The sequence below is a fragment of the Taudactylus pleione genome, unplaced genomic scaffold, assembly GCF_031769625.1.
Source record: "Taudactylus pleione unplaced genomic scaffold, aTauple2 ptg000177l, whole genome shotgun sequence".
Taxonomy (NCBI): Eukaryota; Metazoa; Chordata; class Amphibia; order Anura; family Myobatrachidae; genus Taudactylus; species Taudactylus pleione.
In genome coordinates this window covers 363,490-381,841 of record NW_028284579.1, presented here as the reverse complement: position 1 = coordinate 381,841, position 18,352 = coordinate 363,490, and the positions used below count along the sequence as shown (strand labels likewise).

At 33.6% G+C, this 18,352-nt stretch overlaps 14 non-coding genes across 14 annotated transcripts; all 14 read left to right on the top strand.

Annotated features, from left to right (window-relative positions):
* Nucleotides 1–603: 603 nt before the first annotated feature.
* Nucleotides 604–686, top strand: TRNAL-CAG (transfer RNA leucine (anticodon CAG)). Its single transcript has one exon. It is a non-coding gene; the product is annotated as a tRNA-Leu (tRNA).
* A 928-nt stretch (nt 687–1,614) lies between these two features.
* TRNAL-CAG (transfer RNA leucine (anticodon CAG)) lies at nt 1,615–1,697 on the top strand. Its single transcript has one exon. It is a non-coding gene; the product is annotated as a tRNA-Leu (tRNA).
* A 951-nt stretch (nt 1,698–2,648) lies between these two features.
* On the top strand, nt 2,649–2,731 carry TRNAL-CAG (transfer RNA leucine (anticodon CAG)). Its single transcript has one exon. It is a non-coding gene; the product is annotated as a tRNA-Leu (tRNA).
* Nucleotides 2,732–3,659: 928 nt separating this feature from the next.
* TRNAL-CAG (transfer RNA leucine (anticodon CAG)) lies at nt 3,660–3,742 on the top strand. Its single transcript has one exon. It is a non-coding gene; the product is annotated as a tRNA-Leu (tRNA).
* Nucleotides 3,743–4,670: 928 nt separating this feature from the next.
* TRNAL-CAG (transfer RNA leucine (anticodon CAG)) lies at nt 4,671–4,753 on the top strand. The gene has a single exon. It is a non-coding gene; the product is annotated as a tRNA-Leu (tRNA).
* Nucleotides 4,754–7,696: 2,943 nt separating this feature from the next.
* On the top strand, nt 7,697–7,779 carry TRNAL-CAG (transfer RNA leucine (anticodon CAG)). Its single transcript has one exon. It is a non-coding gene; the product is annotated as a tRNA-Leu (tRNA).
* Nucleotides 7,780–8,698: 919 nt separating this feature from the next.
* On the top strand, nt 8,699–8,781 carry TRNAL-CAG (transfer RNA leucine (anticodon CAG)). Its single transcript has one exon. It is a non-coding gene; the product is annotated as a tRNA-Leu (tRNA).
* A 1,939-nt stretch (nt 8,782–10,720) lies between these two features.
* TRNAL-CAG (transfer RNA leucine (anticodon CAG)) lies at nt 10,721–10,803 on the top strand. Its single transcript has one exon. It is a non-coding gene; the product is annotated as a tRNA-Leu (tRNA).
* Nucleotides 10,804–11,730: 927 nt separating this feature from the next.
* On the top strand, nt 11,731–11,813 carry TRNAL-CAG (transfer RNA leucine (anticodon CAG)). Its single transcript has one exon. It is a non-coding gene; the product is annotated as a tRNA-Leu (tRNA).
* A 928-nt stretch (nt 11,814–12,741) lies between these two features.
* TRNAL-CAG (transfer RNA leucine (anticodon CAG)) lies at nt 12,742–12,824 on the top strand. Its single transcript has one exon. It is a non-coding gene; the product is annotated as a tRNA-Leu (tRNA).
* A 1,930-nt stretch (nt 12,825–14,754) lies between these two features.
* TRNAL-CAG (transfer RNA leucine (anticodon CAG)) lies at nt 14,755–14,837 on the top strand. The gene has a single exon. It is a non-coding gene; the product is annotated as a tRNA-Leu (tRNA).
* Nucleotides 14,838–15,765: 928 nt separating this feature from the next.
* Nucleotides 15,766–15,848, top strand: TRNAL-CAG (transfer RNA leucine (anticodon CAG)). The gene has a single exon. It is a non-coding gene; the product is annotated as a tRNA-Leu (tRNA).
* Nucleotides 15,849–16,776: 928 nt separating this feature from the next.
* Nucleotides 16,777–16,859, top strand: TRNAL-CAG (transfer RNA leucine (anticodon CAG)). Its single transcript has one exon. It is a non-coding gene; the product is annotated as a tRNA-Leu (tRNA).
* A 928-nt stretch (nt 16,860–17,787) lies between these two features.
* TRNAL-CAG (transfer RNA leucine (anticodon CAG)) lies at nt 17,788–17,870 on the top strand. The gene has a single exon. It is a non-coding gene; the product is annotated as a tRNA-Leu (tRNA).
* The last annotated feature ends 482 nt before the right edge of the window (nt 17,871–18,352 follow it).

Sequence of the window (18,352 nt, the reverse complement as noted above, 5' to 3'; positions counted from 1 at the left end):
CCAGTGGTGTTGAACACAAACCCTACTTGTACACTCCTTCATAGCATCCAATCAAGGCCATAAGCCAATATCATTAGCCAGTTCTTGGAAAGTTCATAAATGTCTTTTCTATGGTGAGTGAAAATCCACAAGACAACAAATTCTAGACACTTGGAATCCAATCCTGAATAGAGCAAAAAAAATAATTACCGCATTTTTCCTTGGCATTCTATGAATTAGAAAAATAGATACTGCACATCCCCTTTTCAATGTATTTTGGAAACTGCCACATTTGGAGTAATGATTTTCTTTCAATGCAGCTCTCAATCAATCAATACAAAATTCAGGCATTAATTGTAGAGCATGTGAAGATGTTATTTGTGTCAAGCATTTTCTCAAATATTTGGAAAATCCTAAACTATAGGTAATTCCGTGTTAATGTTATTTTTACAATATCTTTTTGATTTATCCAACCTTAAGCATCTTTGAAAAATAATTGAAAAAGCAATTTATTACTAATATTTGAATCAATAGTTTCAACAGCAGCATGGACATTGCACCTTTGAAAAAGTAGTTTTGGTTAATTAGTTTTATCCAATTTTTATGAAACGTAGTTTTTTATGTGTCAGGATGGCCGAGCGGTCTAAGGCGCTGCGTTCAGGTCGCAGTCTCCTCTGGAGGCGTGGGTTCAAATCCCACTTCTGACAGTGTTCTTCCTTTTCGTCTTTGTTCTACAATGTCTCTTCCTTGTTGCTTGTGAAGAGAAATACTTAAGATATTCACTGCAAATCTGTTTCACAAACCACTTTGAAGAATAATCAACCTTCCATTATTTCTGCTTTATATCAATCAAAGAAAATGTTGCAATCTTCCCTAAAAATATGGACTTAAATACTACTTCAGACATCAATATTATATGTATTTTTTTCTTTGGTCAACATTTTTTCATATACTGAGTTTGCAAAATAAAATATCCCCCAACTTCTGAATCAGGGCTCCATATCTCAGGAGTAAGAACACTGCTCTTTTAAGCCAGTGGTGTTGAACACAAACCCTACTTGTACACTCCTTCATAGCATCCAATCAAGGCCATAAGCCAATATCATTAGCCAGTTCTTGGAAAGTTCATAAATGTCTTTTCTATGGTGAGTGAAAATCCACAAGACAACAAATTCTAGACACTTGGAATCCAATCCTGAATAGAGCAAAAAAAATAATTACCGCATTTTTCCTTGGCATTCTATGAATTAGAAAAATAGATACTGCACATCCCCTTTTCAATGTATTTTGGAAACTGCCACATTTGGAGTAATGATTTTCTTTCAATGCAGCTCTCAATCAATCAATACAAAATTCAGGCATTAATTGTAGAGCATGTGAAGATGTTATTTGTGTCAAGCATTTTCTCAAATATTTGGAAAATCCTAAACTATAGGTAATTCCGTGTTAATGTTATTTTTACAATATCTTTTTGATTTATCCAACCTTAAGCATCTTTGAAAAATAATTGAAAAAGCAATTTATTACTAATATTTGAATCAATAGTTTCAACAGCAGCATGGACATTGCACCTTTGAAAAAGTAGTTTTGGTTAATTAGTTTTATCCAATTTTTATGAAACGTAGTTTTTTATGTGTCAGGATGGCCGAGCGGTCTAAGGCGCTGCGTTCAGGTCGCAGTCTCCTCTGGAGGCGTGGGTTCAAATCCCACTTCTGACAGTGTTCTTCCTTTTCGTCTTTGTTCTACAATGTCTCTTCCTTGTTGCTTGTGAAGAGAAATACTTAAGATATATGAAGAGAAATACTTAAGATATTCACTGCAAATCTGTTTCACAAACCACTTTGAAGAATAATCAACCTTCCATTATTTCTGCTTTATATCAATCAAAGAAAATGTTGCAATCTTTCCTAAAAATATGGACTTAAATACTACTTCAGACATCAATATTATATGTATTTTTTTCTTTGGTCAACATTTTTTCATATACTGATTTTGCAAAATAAAATATCCCCCAACTTCTGAATCAGGGCTCCATATCTCAGGAGTAAGAACACTGCTCTTTTAAGCCAGTGGTTATGAACACAAACCCTACTTGTACACTCCTTCATAGCATCCAATCAAGGCCATAAGCCAATATCATTAGCAAGTTCTTGGAAAGTTCATAAATGTCTTTTCTATGGTGAGTGAAAATCCACAAGACAACAAATTCTAGAAACTTGGAATCCAATCCTGAATAGAGCAAAAAAAATAATTACCGCATTTTTCCTTGGCATTCTATGAATTAGAAAAATAGATACTGCTCAACCCCTTTTCAATGTATTTTGGAAACTGCCACATTTGGAGTAATGATTTTCTTTCAATGCAGCTCTCAATCAATCAATCCAAAATTCAGGCATTAATTGTAGAGCATGTGAAGATGTTATTTGTATCAAGCATTTTCTCAAATATTTGGAAAATCCTAAACTATAGGTAATTCCGTGTTAATGTTATTTTTACAATATCTTTTTGATTTATCCAACCTTAAGCATCTTTGAAAAATAATTGAAAAAGCAATTTATTACTAATATTTGAATCAATAGTTTCAACAGCAGCATGGACATTGCACCTTTGAAAAAGTAGTTTTGGTTAATTAGTTTTATCCAATTTTTATGAAACGTAGTTTTTTATGTGTCAGGATGGCCGAGCGGTCTAAGGCGCTGCGTTCAGGTCGCAGTCTCCTCTGGAGGCGTGGGTTCAAATCCCACTTCTGACAGTGTTCTTCCTTTTCTTCTTTGTTCTACAATGTCTCTTCCTTGTTGCTTGTGAAGAGAAATACTTAAGATATTCACTGCAAATCTGTTTCACAAACTACTTTGAAGAATAATCAACCTTCCATTATTTCTGCTTTATATCAATCAAAGAAAATGTTGCAATCTTTCCTAAAAATATGGACTTAATTACTACTTCAGACATCAATATTATATGTATTTTTTTCTTTGGTCAACATTTTTTCATATACTGAGTTTGCAAAATAAAATATCCCCCAACTTCTGAATCAGGGCTCCATATCTCAGGAGTAAGAACACTGCTCTTTTAAGCCAGTGGTCATGAACACAAACCCTACTTGTACACTCCTTCATAGCATCCAATCAAGGCCATAAGCCAATATCATTAGCCAGTTCTTGGAAAGTTCATAAATGTCTTTTCTATGGTGAGTGAAAATCCACAAGACAACAAATTCTAGACACTTGGAATCCAATCCTGAATAGAGCAAAAAAAATAATTACCGCATTTTTCCTTGGCATTCTATGAATTAGAAAAATAGATACTGCACAACCCCTTTTCAATGTATTTTGGAAACTGCCACATTTGGAGTAATGATTTTCTTTCAATGCAGCTCTCAATCAATCAATCCAAAATTCAGGCATTAATTGTAGAGCATGTGAAGATGTTATTTGTATCAAGCATTTTCTCAAATATTTGGAAAATCCTAAACTATAGTTAATTCCGTGTTAATGTTATTTTTACAAAATCTTTTTGATTTATCCAACTTTAAGCATCTTTGAAAAATAATTGAAAAAGCAATTTATTACTAATATTTGAATCAATAGTTTCAACAGCAGCATGGACATTGCACCTTTGAAAAAGTAGTTTTGGTTAATTAGTTTTATCCAATTTTTATGAAACGTAGTTTTTTATGTGTCAGGATGGCCGAGCGGTCTAAGGTGCTGCGTTCAGGTCGCAGTCTCCTCTGGAGGCATGGGTTCAAATCCCACTTCTGACAGTGTTCTTCCTTTTCTTCTTTGTTCTACAATGTCTCTTCCTTGTTGCTTGTGAAGAGAAATACTTAAGATATTCACTGCAAATCTGTTTCACAAACCACTTTGAAGAATAATCAACCTTCCATTATTTCTGCTTTATATCAATCAAAGAAAATGTTGCAATCTTCCCTAAAAATATGGACTTAAATACTACTTCAGACATCAATATTATATGTATTTTTTTCTTTGGTCAACATTTTTTCATATACTGAGTTTGCAAAATAAAATATCCCCCAACTTCTGAATCAGGGCTCCATATCTCAGGAGTAAGAACACTGCTCTTTTAAGCCAGTGGTGTTGAACACAAACCCTACTTGTACACTCCTTCATAGCATCCAATCAAGGCCATAAGCCAATATCATTAGCCAGTTCTTGGAAAGTTCATAAATGTCTTTTCTATGGTGAGTGAAAATCCACAAGACAACAAATTCTAGACACTTGGAATCCAATCCTGAATAGAGCAAAAAAAATAATTACCGCATTTTTCCTTGGCATTCTATGAATTAGAAAAATAGATACTGCACATCCCCTTTTCAATGTATTTTGGAAACTGCCACATTTGGAGTAATGATTTTCTTTCAATGCAGCTCTCAATCAATCAATACAAAATTCAGGCATTAATTGTAGAGCATGTGAAGATGTTATTTGTGTCAAGCATTTTCTCAAATATTTGGAAAATCCTAAACTATAGGTAATTCCGTGTTAATGTTATTTTTACAATATCTTTTTGATTTATCCAACCTTAAGCATCTTTGAAAAATAATTGAAAAAGCAATTTATTACTAATATTTGAATCAATAGTTTCAACAGCAGCATGGACATTGCACCTTTGAAAAAGTAGTTTTGGTTAATTAGTTTTATCCAATTTTTATGAAACGTAGTTTTTTATGTGTCAGGATGGCCGAGCGGTCTAAGGCGCTGCGTTCAGGTCGCAGTCTCTTCTGGAGGCGTGGGTTCAAATCCCACTTCTGACAGTGTTCTTCCTTTTCGTCTTTGTTCTACAATGTCTCTTCCTTGTTGCTTGTGAAGAGAAATACTTAAGATATTCACTGCAAATCTGTTTCACAAACCACTTTGAAGAATAATCAACCTTCCATTATTTCTGCTTTATATCAATCAAAGAAAATGTTGCAATCTTTCCTAAAAATATGGACTTAAATACTACTTCAGACATCAATATTATATGTATTTTTTTCTTTGGTCAACATTTTTTCATATACTGAGTTTGCAAAATAAAATATCCCCCAACTTCTGAATCAGGGCTCCATATCTCAGGAGTAAGAACACTGCTCTTTTAAGCCAGTGGTCATGAACACAAACCCTACTTGTACACTCCTTCATAGCATCCAATCAAGGCCATAAGCCAATATCATTAGCCAGTTCTTGGAAAGTTCATAAATGTCTTTTCTATGGTGAGTGAAAATCCACAAGACAACAAATTCTTGAAACTTGGAATCCAATCCTGAATAGAGCAAAAAAAATAATTACCGCATTTTTCCTTGGCATTCTATGAATTAGAAAAATAGATACTGCTCAACCCCTTTTCAATGTATTTTGGAAACTGCCACATTTGGAGTAATGATTTTCTTTCAATGCAGCTCTCAATCAATCAATCCAAAATTCAGGCATTAATTGTAGAGCATGTGAAGATGTTATTTGTATCAAGCATTTTCTCAAATATTTGGAAAATCCTAAACTATAGGTAATTCCGTGTTAATGTTATTTTTACAATATCTTTTTGATTTATCCAACCTTAAGCATCTTTGAAAAATAATTGAAAAAGCAATTTATTACTAATATTTGAATCAATAGTTTCAACAGCAGCATGGACATTGCACCTTTGAAAAAGTAGTTTTGGTTAATTAGTTTTATCCAATTTTTATGAAACGTAGTTTTTTATGTGTCAGGATGGCCGAGCGGTCTAAGGTTCAGGTCGCAGTCTCCTCTGGAGGCGTGGGTTCAAATCCCACTTCTGACAGTGTTCTTCCTTTTCTTCTTTGTTCTACAATGTCTCTTCCTTGTTGCTTGTGAAGAGAAATACTTAAGATATTCACTGCAAATCTGTTTCACAAACTACTTTGAAGAATAATCAACCTTCCATTATTTCTGCTTTATATCAATCAAAGAAAATGTTGCAATCTTTCCTAAAAATATGGACTTAATTACTACTTCAGACATCAATATTATATGTATTTTTTTCTTTGGTCAACATTTTTTCATATACTGAGTTTGCAAAATAAAATATCCCCCAACTTCTGAATCAGGGCTCCATATCTCAGGAGTAAGAACACTGCTCTTTTAAGCCAGTGGTCATGAACACAAACCCTACTTGTACACTCCTTCATAGCATCCAATCAAGGCCATAAGCCAATATCATTAGCCAGTTCTTGGAAAGTTCATAAATGTCTTTTCTATGGTGAGTGAAAATCCACAAGACAACAAATTCTAGACACTTGGAATCCAATCCTGAATAGAGCAAAAAAAATAATTACCGCATTTTTCCTTGGCATTCTATGAATTAGAAAAATAGATACTGCACAACCCCTTTTCAATGTATTTTGGAAACTGCCACATTTGGAGTAATGATTTTCTTTCAATGCAGCTCTCAATCAATCAATACAAAATTCAGGCATTAATTGTAGAGCATGTGAAGATGTTATTTGTATCAAGCATTTTCTCAAATATTTGGAAAATCCTAAACTATAGTTAATTCCGTGTTAATGTTATTTTTACAATATCTTTTTGATTTATCCAACTTTAAGCATCTTTGAAAAATAATTGAAAAAGCAATTTATTACTAATATTTGAATCAATAGTTTCAACAGCAGCATGGACATTGCACCTTTGAAAAAGTAATTTTGGTTAATTAGTTTTATCCAATTTTTATGAAAGTTAGTTTTTTATGTGTCAGGATGGCTGAGCGCTCTAAGGCGCTGCGTTCAGGTCGCAGTCTCCTCTGGAGGCGTGGGTTCAAATCAGACTTCTGACAGTGTTCTTCCTTTTCTTCTTTGTTCTACAATGTCTCTTCCTTGTTGCTTGTGAAGAGAAATACTTAAGATATTCACTGCAAATCTGTTTCACAAACCACTTTGAAGAATAATCAACCTTCCATTATTTCTGCTTTATATCAATCAAAGAAAATGTTGCAATCTTCCCTAAAAATATGGACTTAAATACTACTTCAGACATCAATATTATATGTATTTTTTTCTTTGGTCAACATTTTTTCATATACTGAGTTTGCAAAATAAAATATCCCCCAACTTCTGAATCAGGGCTCCATATCTCAGGAGTAAGAACACTGCTCTTTTAAGCCAGTGGTCATGAACACAAACCCTACTTGTACACTCCTTCATAGCATCCAATCAAGGCCATAAGCCAATATCATTAGCCAGTTCTTGGAAAGTTCATAAATGTCTTTTCTATGGTGAGTGAAAATCCACAAGACAACAAATTCTAGAAACTTGGAATCCAATCCTGAATAGAGCAAAAAAAATAATTACCGCATTTTTCCTTGGCATTCTATGAATTAGAAAAATAGATACTGCACAACCCCTTTTCAATGTATTTTGGAAACTGCCACATTTGGAGTAATGATTTTCTTTCAATGCAGCTCTCAATCAATCAATACAAAATTCAGGCATTAATTGTAGAGCATGTGAAGATGTTATTTGTGTCAAGCATTTTCTCAAATATTTGGAAAATCCTAAACTATAGGTAATTCCGTGTTAATGTTATTTTTACAATATCTTTTTGATTTATCCAACCTTAAGCATCTTTGAAAAATAATTGAAAAAGCAATTTATTACTAATATTTGAATCAATAGTTTCAACAGCAGCATGGACATTGCACCTTTGAAAAAGTAGTTTTGGTTAATTAGTTTTATCCAATTTTTATGAAACGTAGTTTTTTATGTGTCAGGATGGCCGAGCGGTCTAAGGCGCTGCGTTCAGGTCGCAGTCTCCTCTGGAGGCGTGGGTTCAAATCCCACTTCTGACAGTTTTCTTCTTTGTTCTACAATGTCTCTTCCTTGTTGCTTGTGAAGAGAAATACTTAAGATATTCACTGCAAATCTGTTTCACAAACCACTTTGAAGAATAATCAACCTTCCATTATTTCTGCTTTATATCAATCAAAGAAAATGTTGCAATCTTCCCTAAAAATATGGACTTAAATACTACTTCAGACATCAATATTATATGTATTTTTTTCTTTGGTCAACATTTTTTCATATACTGAGTTTGCAAAATAAAATATCCCCCAACTTCTGAATCAGGGCTCCATATCTCAGGAGTAAGAACACTGCTCTTTTAAGCCAGTGGTCATGAACACAAACCCTACTTGTACACTCCTTCATAGCATCCAATCAAGGCCATAAGCCAATATCATTAGCCAGTTCTTGGAAAGTTCATAAATGTCTTTTCTATGGTGAGTGAAAATCCACAAGACAACAAATTCTAGACACTTGGAATCCAATCCTGAATAGAGCAAAAAAAATAATTACCGCATTTTTCCTTGGCATTCTATGAATTAGAAAAATAGATACTGCACATCCCCTTTTCAATGTATTTTGGAAACTGCCACATTTGGAGTAATGATTTTCTTTCAATGCAGCTCTCAATCAATCAATACAAAATTCAGGCATTAATTGTAGAGCATGTGAAGATGTTATTTGTGTCAAGCATTTTCTCAAATATTTGGAAAATCCTAAACTATAGGTAATTCCGTGTTAATGTTATTTTTACAATGTCTTTTTGATTTATCCAACTTTAAGCATCTTTGAAAAATAATTGAAAAAGCAATTTATTACTAATATTTGAATCAATAGTTTCAACAGCAGCATGGACATTGCACCTTTGAAAAAGTAGTTTTGGTTAATTAGTTTTATCCAATTTTTATGAAACGTAGTTTTTTATGTGTCAGGATGGCCGAGCGGTCTAAGGTGCTGCGTTCAGGTCGCAGTCTCCTCTGGAGGCATGGGTTCAAATCCCACTTCTGACAGTGTTCTTCCTTTTCTTCTTTGTTCTACAATGTCTCTTCCTTGTTGCTTGTGAAGAGAAATACTTAAGATATTCACTGCAAATCTGTTTCACAAACCACTTTGAAGAATAATCAACCTTCCATTATTTCTGCTTTATATCAATCAAAGAAAATGTTGCAATCTTCCCTAAAAATATGGACTTAAATACTACTTCAGACATCAATATTATATGTATTTTTTTCTTTGGTCAACATTTTTTCATATACTGAGTTTGCAAAATAAAATATCCCCCAACTTCTGAATCAGGGCTCCATATCTCAGGAGTAAGAACACTGCTCTTTTAAGCCAGTGGTGTTGAACACAAACCCTACTTGTACACTCCTTCATAGCATCCAATCAAGGCCATAAGCCAATATCATTAGCCAGTTCTTGGAAAGTTCATAAATGTCTTTTCTATGGTGAGTGAAAATCCACAAGACAACAAATTCTAGACACTTGGAATCCAATCCTGAATAGAGCAAAAAAAATAATTACCGCATTTTTCCTTGGCATTCTATGAATTAGAAAAATAGATACTGCACATCCCCTTTTCAATGTATTTTGGAAACTGCCACATTTGGAGTAATGATTTTCTTTCAATGCAGCTCTCAATCAATCAATACAAAATTCAGGCATTAATTGTAGAGCATGTGAAGATGTTATTTGTGTCAAGCATTTTCACAAATATTTGGAAAATCCTAAACTATAGGTAATTCCGTGTTAATGTTATTTTTACAATATCTTTTTGATTTATCCAACTTTAAGCATCTTTGAAAAATAATTGAAAAAGCAATTTATTACTAATATTTGAATCAATAGTTTCAACAGCAGCATGGACATTGCACCTTTGAAAAAGTAGTTTTGGTTAATTAGTTTTATCCAATTTTTATGAAACATAGTTTTTTACGTGTCAGCATGGCCGAGCGGTCTAAGGCGCTGCGTTCAGGTCGCAATCTCCTCTGGAGGCGTGGGTTCAAATCCCACTTCTGACAGTGTTCTTCCTTTTCTTCTTTGTTCTACAATGTCTCTTCCTTGTTGCTTGTGAAGAGAAATACTTAAGATATTCACTGCAAATCTGTTTCACAAACCACTTTGAAGAATAATCAACCTTCCATTATTTCTGCTTTATATCAATCAAAGAAAATGTTGCAATCTTCCCTAAAAATATGGACTTAAATACTACTTCAGACATCAATATTATATGTATTTTTTTCTTTGGTCAACATTTTTTCATATACTGAGTTTGCAAAATAAAATATCCCCCAACTTCTGAATCAGGGCTCCATATCTCAGGAGTAAGAACACTGCTCTTTTAAGCCAGTGGTGTTGAACACAAACCCTACTTGTACACTCCTTCATAGCATCCAATCAAGGCCATAAGCCAATATCATTAGCCAGTTCTTGGAAAGTTCATAAATGTCTTTTCTATGGTGAGTGAAAATCCACAAGACAACAAATTCTAGACACTTGGAATCCAATCCTGAATAGAGCAAAAAAAATAATTACCGCATTTTTCCTTGGCATTCTATGAATTAGAAAAATAGATACTGCACATCCCCTTTTCAATGTATTTTGGAAACTGCCACATTTGGAGTAATGATTTTCTTTCAATGCAGCTCTCAATCAATCAATACAAAATTCAGGCATTAATTGTAGAGCATGTGAAGATGTTATTTGTGTCAAGCATTTTCACAAATATTTGGAAAATCCTAAACTATAGGTAATTCCGTGTTAATGTTATTTTTACAATATCTTTTTGATTTATCCAACTTTAAGCATCTTTGAAAAATAATTGAAAAAGCAATTTATTACTAATATTTGAATCAATAGTTTCAACAGCAGCATGGACATTGCACCTTTGAAAAAGTAGTTTTGGTTAATTAGTTTTATCCAATTTTTATGAAACTTAGTTTTTTTTGTGTCAGGATGGCCGAGCGGTCTAAGGCGCTGCGTTCAGGTCGCAGTCTCCTCTGGAGGCGTGGGTTCAAATCCCACTTCTGACAGTGTTCTTCCTTTTCTTCTTTGTTCTACAATGTCTCTTCCTTGTTGCTTGTGAAGAGAAATACTTAAGATATTCACTGCAAATCTGTTTCACAAACCACTTTGAAGAATAATCAACCTTCCATTATTTCTGCTTTATATCAATCAAAGAAAATGTTGCAATCTTCCCTAAAAATATGGACTTAAATACTACTTCAGACATCAATATTATATGTATTTTTTTCTTTGGTCAACATTTTTTCATATACTGAGTTTGCAAAATAAAATATCCCCCAACTTCTGAATCAGGGCTCCATATCTCAGGAGTAAGAACACTGCTCTTTTAAGCCAGTGGTGTTGAACACAAACCCTACTTGTACACTCCTTCATAGCATCCAATCAAGGCCATAAGCCAATATCATTAGCCAGTTCTTGGAAAGTTCATAAATGTCTTTTCTATGGTGAGTGAAAATCCACAAGACAACAAATTCTAGACACTTGGAATCCAATCCTGAATAGAGCAAAAAAAATAATTACCGCATTTTTCCTTGGCATTCTATGAATTAGAAAAATAGATACTGCACATCCCCTTTTCAATGTATTTTGGAAACTGCCACATTTGGAGTAATGATTTTCTTTCAATGCAGCTCTCAATCAATCAATACAAAATTCAGGCATTAATTGTAGAGCATGTGAAGATGTTATTTGTGTCAAGCATTTTCTCAAATATTGGAAAATCCTAAACTATAGGTAATTCCGTGTTAATGTTATTTTTACAATATCTTTTTGATTTATCCAACCTTAAGCATCTTTGAAAAATAATTGAAAAAGCAATTTATTACTAATATTTGAATCAATAGTTTCAACAGCAGCATGGACATTGCACCTTTGAAAAAGTAGTTTTGGTTAATTAGTTTTATCCAATTTTTATGAAACGTAGTTTTTTATGTGTCAGGATGGCCGAGCGGTCTAAGGCGCTGCGTTCAGGTCGCAGTCTCCTCTGGAGGCGTGGGTTCAAATCCCACTTCTGACAGTGTTCTTCCTTTTCTTCTTTGTTCTACAATGTCTCTTCCTTGTTGCTTGTGAAGAGAAATACTTAAGATATTCACTGCAAATCTGTTTCACAAACTACTTTGAAGAATAATCAACCTTCCATTATTTCTGCTTTATATCAATCAAAGAAAATGTTGCAATCTTTCCTAAAAATATGGACTTAATTACTACTTCAGACATCAATATTATATGTATTTTTTTCTTTGGTCAACATTTTTTCATATACTGAGTTTGCAAAATAAAATATCCCCCAACTTCTGAATCAGGGCTCCATATCTCAGGAGTAAGAACACTGCTCTTTTAAGCCAGTGGTCATGAACACAAACCCTACTTGTACACTCCTTCATAGCATCCAATCAAGGCCATAAGCCAATATCATTAGCCAGTTCTTGGAAAGTTCATAAATGTCTTTTCTATGGTGAGTGAAAATCCACAAGACAACAAATTCTAGACACTTGGAATCCAATCCTGAATAGAGCAAAAAAAATAATTACCGCATTTTTCCTTGGCATTCTATGAATTAGAAAAATAGATACTGCACAACCCCTTTTCAATGTATTTTGGAAACTGCCACATTTGGAGTAATGATTTTCTTTCAATGCAGCTCTCAATCAATCAATACAAAATTCAGGCATTAATTGTAGAGCATGTGAAGATGTTATTTGTATCAAGCATTTTCTCAAATATTTGGAAAATCCTAAACTATAGTTAATTCCGTGTTAATGTTATTTTTACAATATCTTTTTGATTTATCCAACTTTAAGCATCTTTGAAAAATAATTGAAAAAGCAATTTATTACTAATATTTGAATCAATAGTTTCAACAGCAGCATGGACATTGCACCTTTGAAAAAGTAATTTTGGTTAATTAGTTTTATCCAATTTTTATGAAACTTAGTTTTTTATGTGTCAGGATGGCCGAGCGGTCTAAGGCGCTGCGTTCAGGTCGCAGTCTCCTCTGGAGGCGTGGGTTCAAATCCCACTTCTGACAGTGTTCTTCCTTTTCTTCTTTGTTCTACAATGTCTCTTCCTTGTTGCTTGTGAAGAGAAATACTTAAGATATTCACTGCAAATCTGTTTCACAAACCACTTTGAAGAATAATCAACCTTCCATTATTTCTGCTTTATATCAATCAAAGAAAATGTTGCAATCTTCCCTAAAAATATGGACTTAAATACTACTTCAGACATCAATATTATATGTATTTTTTTCTTTGGTCAACATTTTTTCATATACTGAGTTTGCAAAATAAAATATCCCCCAACTTCTGAATCAGGGCTCCATATCTCAGGAGTAAGAACACTGCTCTTTTAAGCCAGTGGTCATGAACACAAACCCTACTTGTACACTCCTTCATAGCATCCAATCAAGGCCATAAGCCAATATCATTAGCCAGTTCTTGGAAAGTTCATAAATGTCTTTTCTATGGTGAGTGAAAATCCACAAGACAACAAATTCTAGAAACTTGGAATCCAATCCTGAATAGAGCAAAAAAAATAATTACCGCATTTTTCCTTGGCATTCTATGAATTAGAAAAATAGATACTGCACAACCCCTTTTCAATGTATTTTGGAAACTGCCACATTTGGAGTAATGATTTTCTTTCAATGCAGCTCTCAATCAATCAATACAAAATTCAGGCATTAATTGTAGAGCATGTGAAAATGTTATTTGTGTCAAGCATTTTCTCAAATATTTGGAAAATCCTAAACTATAGGTAATTCCGTGTTAATGTTATTTTTACAATATCTTTTTGATTTATCCAACCTTAAGCATCTTTGAAAAATAATTGAAAAAGCAATTTATTACTAATATTTGAATCAATAGTTTCAACAGCAGCATGGACATTGCACCTTTGAAAAAGTAGTTTTGGTTAATTAGTTTTATCCAATTTTTATGAAACGTAGTTTTTTATGTGTCAGGATGGCTGAGCAGTCTAAGGCGCTGCGTTCAGGTCGCAGTCTCCTCTGGAGGCGTGGGTTCAAATCCCACTTCTGACAGTTTTCTTCTTTGTTCTACAATGTCTCTTCCTTGTTGCTTGTGAAGAGAAATACTTAAGATATTCACTGCAAATCTGTTTCACAAACCACTTTGAAGAATAATCAACCTTCCATTATTTCTGCTTTATATCAATCAAAGAAAATGTTGCAATCTTCCCTAAAAATATGGACTTAAATACTACTTCAGACATCAATATTATATGTATTTTTTTCTTTGGTCAACATTTTTTCATGTACTGAGTTTGCAAAATAAAATATCCCCCAACTTCTGAATCAGGGCTCCATATCTCAGGAGTAAGAACACTGCTCTTTTAAGCCAGTGGTGTTGAACACAAACCCTACTTGTACACTCCTTCATAGCATCCAATCAAGGCCATAAGCCAATATCATTAGCCAGTTCTTGGAAAGTTCATAAATGTCTTTTCTATGGTGAGTGAAAATCCACAAGACAACAAATTCTAGACACTTGGAATCCAATCCTGAATAGAGCAAAAAAAATAATTACCGCATTTTTCCTTGGCATTCTATGAATTAGAAAAATAGATACTGCACATCCCCTTTTCAATGTATTTTGGAAACTGCCACATTTGGAGTAATGATTTTCTTTCAATGCAGCTCTCAATCAATCAATACAAAATTCAGGCATTAATTGTAGAGCATGTGAAGATGTTATTTGTGTCAAGCATTTTCACAAATATTTGGAAAATCCTAAACTATAGGTAATTCCGTGTTAATGTTATTTTTACAATATCTTTTTGATTTATCCAACTTTAAGCATCTTTGAAAAATAATTGAAAAAGCAATTTATTACTAATATTTGAATCAATAGTTTCAACAGCAGCATGGACATTGCACCTTTGAAAAAGTAGTTTTGGTTAATTAGTTTTATCCAATTTTTATGAAACATAGTTTTTTACGTGTCAGGATGGCCGAGCGGTCTAAGGCGCTGCGTTCAGGTCGCAGTCTCCTCTGGAGGCGTGGGTTCAAATCCCACTTCTGACAGTGTTCTTCCTTTTCTTCTTTGTTCTACAATGTCTCTTCCTTGTTGCTTGTGAAGAGAAATACTTAAGATATTCACTGCAAATCTGTTTCACAAACCACTTTGAAGAATAATCAACCTTCCATTATTTCTGCTTTATATCAATCAAAGAAAATGTTGCAATCTTCCCTAAAAATATGGACTTAAATACTACTTCAGACATCAATATTATATGTATTTTTTTCTTTGGTCAACATTTTTTCATATACTGAGTTTGCAAAATAAAATATCCCCCAACTTCTGAATCAGGGCTCCATATCTCAGGAGTAAGAACACTGCTCTTTTAAGCCAGTGGTGTTGAACACAAACCCTACTTGTACACTCCTTCATAGCATCCAATCAAGGCCATAAGCCAATATCATTAGCCAGTTCTTGGAAAGTTCATAAATGTCTTTTCTATGGTGAGTGAAAATCCACAAGACAACAAATTCTAGACACTTGGAATCCAATCCTGAATAGAGCAAAAAAAATAATTACCGCATTTTTCCTTGGCATTCTATGAATTAGAAAAATAGATACTGCACATCCCCTTTTCAATGTATTTTGGAAACTGCCACATTTGGAGTAATGATTTTCTTTCAATGCAGCTCTCAATCAATCAATACAAAATTCAGGCATTAATTGTAGAGCATGTGAAGATGTTATTTGTGTCAAGCATTTTCACAAATATTTGGAAAATCCTAAACTATAGGTAATTCCGTGTTAATGTTATTTTTACAATATCTTTTTGATTTATCCAACTTTAAGCATCTTTGAAAAATAATTGAAAAAGCAATTTATTACTAATATTTGAATCAATAGTTTCAACAGCAGCATGGACATTGCACCTTTGAAAAAGTAGTTTTGGTTAATTAGTTTTATCCAATTTTTATGAAACATAGTTTATTACGTGTCAGGATGGCCGAGCGGTCTAAGGCGCTGCGTTCAGGTCGCAGTCTCCTCTGGAGGCGTGGGTTCAAATCCCACTTCTGACAGTGTTCTTCCTTTTCTTCTTTGTTCTACAATGTCTCTTCCTTGTTGCTTGTGAAGAGAAATACTTAAGATATTCACTGCAAATCTGTTTCACAAACCACTTTGAAGAATAATCAACCTTCCATTATTTCTGCTTTATATCAATCAAAGAAAATGTTGCAATCTTCCCTAAAAATATGGACTTAAATACTACTTCAGACATCAATATTATATGTATTTTTTTCTTTGGTCAACATTTTTTCATATACTGAGTTTGCAAAATAAAATATCCCCCAACTTCTGAATCAGGGCTCCATATCTCAGGAGTAAGAACACTGCTCTTTTAAGCCAGTGGTGTTGAACACAAACCCTACTTGTACACTCCTTCATAGCATCCAATCAAGGCCATAAGCCAATATCATTAGCCAGTTCTTGGAAAGTTCATAAATGTCTTTTCTATGGTGAGTGAAAATCCACAAGACAACAAATTCTAGACACTTGGAATCCAATCCTGAATAGAGCAAAAAAAATAATTACCGCATTTTTCCTTGGCATTCTATGAATTAGAAAAATAGATACTGCACATCCCCTTTTCAATGTATTTTGGAAACTGCCACATTTGGAGTAATGATTTTCTTTCAATGCAGCTCTCAATCAATCAATACAAAATTCAGGCATTAATTGTAGAGCATGTGAAGATGTTATTTGTGTCAAGCATTTTCACAAATATTTGGAAAATCCTAAACTATAGGTAATTCCGTGTTAATGTTATTTTTACAATATCTTTTTGATTTATCCAACTTTAAGCATCTTTGAAAAATAATTGAAAAAGCAATTTATTACTAATATTTGAATCAATAGTTTCAACAGCAGCATGGACATTGCACCTTTGAAAAAGTAGTTTTGGTTAATTAGTTTTATCCAATTTTTATGAAACATAGTTTATTACGTGTCAGGATGGCCGAGCGGTCTAAGGCGCTGCGTTCAGGTCGCAGTCTCCTCTGGAGGCGTGGGTTCAAATCCCACTTCTGACAGTGTTCTTCCTTTTCTTCTTTGTTCTACAATGTCTCTTCCTTGTTGCTTGTGAAGAGAAATACTTAAGATATTCACTGCAAATCTGTTTCACAAACCACTTTGAAGAATAATCAACCTTCCATTATTTCTGCTTTATATCAATCAAAGAAAATGTTGCAATCTTCCCTAAAAATATGGACTTAAATACTACTTCAGACATCAATATTATATGTATTTTTTTCTTTGGTCAACATTTTTTCATATACTGAGTTTGCAAAATAAAATATCCCCCAACTTCTGAATCAGGGCTCCATATCTCAGGAGTAAGAACACTGCTCTTTTAAGCCAGTGGTGTTGAACACAAACCCTACTTGTACACTCCTTCATAGCATCCAATCAAGGCCATAAGCCAATATCATTAGCCAGTTCTTGGAAAGTTCATAAATGTCTTTTCTATGGTGAGTGAAAATCCACAAGACAACAAATTCTAGACACTTGGAATCCAATCCTGAATAGAGCAAAAAAAATAATTACCGCATTTTTCCTTGGCATTCTATGAATTAGAAAAATAGATACTGCACATCCCCTTTTCAATGTATTTTGGAAACTGCCACATTTGGAGTAATGATTTTCTTTCAATGCAGCTCTCAATCAATCAATACAAAATTCAGGCATTAATTGTAGAGCATGTGAAGATGTTATTTGTGTCAAGCATTTTCACAAATATTTGGAAAATCCTAAACTATAGGTAATTCCGTGTTAATGTTATTTTTACAATATCTTTTTGATTTATCCAACTTTAAGCATCTTTGAAAAATAATTGAAAAAGCAATTTATTACTAATATTTGAATCAATAGTTTCAACAGCAGCATGGACATTGCACCTTTGAAAAAGTAGTTTTGGTTAATTAGTTTTATCCAATTTTTATGAAACATAGTTTTTTACGTGTCAGGATGGCCGAGCGGTCTAAGGCGCTGCGTTCAGGTCGCAGTCTCCTCTGGAGGCGTGGGTTCAAATCCCACTTCTGACAGTGTTCTTCCTTTTCTTCTTTGTTCTACAATGTCTCTTCCTTGTTGCTTGTGAAGAGAAATACTTAAGATATTCACTGCAAATCTGTTTCACAAACCACTTTGAAGAATGATCAACCTTCCATTATTTCTGCTTTATATCAATCAAAGAAAATGTTGCAATCTTCCCTAAAAATATGGACTTAAATACTACTTCAGACATCAATATTATATGTATTTTTTTCTTTGGTCAACATTTTTTCATATACTGAGTTTGCAAAATAAAATATCCCCCAACTTCTGAATCAGGGCTCCATATCTCAGGAGTAAGAACACTGCTCTTTTAAGCCAGTGGTGTTGAACACAAACCCTACTTGTACACTCCTTCATAGCATCCAATCAAGGCCATAAGCCAATATCATTAGCCAGTTCTTGGAAAGTTCATAAATGTCTTTTCTATGGTGAGTGAAAATCCACAAGACAACAAATTCTAGACACTTGGAAT